At 42.6% G+C, this 352-nt stretch overlaps 1 protein-coding gene across 1 annotated transcript in view; it reads left to right on the top strand.

The window, feature by feature from the left end:
• LOC106873979 (synaptogyrin-2) overlaps positions 1-352 on the top strand; it is a 35,469-nt gene that overhangs the window by 18,534 nt on the left and 16,583 nt on the right. The gene's annotated exons all lie outside the window — the stretch shown is intronic.

Consider the following 352-nt stretch of genomic DNA (forward strand, 5'->3'; position numbering starts at 1 on the left):
TCAATGTGTTTGTATTGAATTAACATTTGTCAAAATCAAGTGTGGAAAACCACATCCATCATGTGGTGTCCATTTTCATTGATGCATTTCTGAAGATGTTTTTGGAAGTTGACTTCCACTCTCTCTAGCATTGCTCTGTGCATAGTCCCATGGTTTCAATTGTTGCCCAATGACCAATTTGTACTGGTGGAAATGCAGGTCTTCATGCTAAATATGCCTTACCGATCGATTATCAATGCCAAGTTCAGTGGAATGCCTCCAAGCGGAGCAATTCAGACTCTGTATCAAAGCTTGTCTGACACGTTCCACATTTTCCAGGGTCCATACCGTTTGTGGTGCCCCCACTGGTCTC

The sequence above is a fragment of the Octopus bimaculoides genome, chromosome 3 (genome assembly GCF_001194135.2).
Source record: "Octopus bimaculoides isolate UCB-OBI-ISO-001 chromosome 3, ASM119413v2, whole genome shotgun sequence".
NCBI classification, from domain to species: domain Eukaryota; kingdom Metazoa; phylum Mollusca; class Cephalopoda; order Octopoda; family Octopodidae; genus Octopus; species Octopus bimaculoides.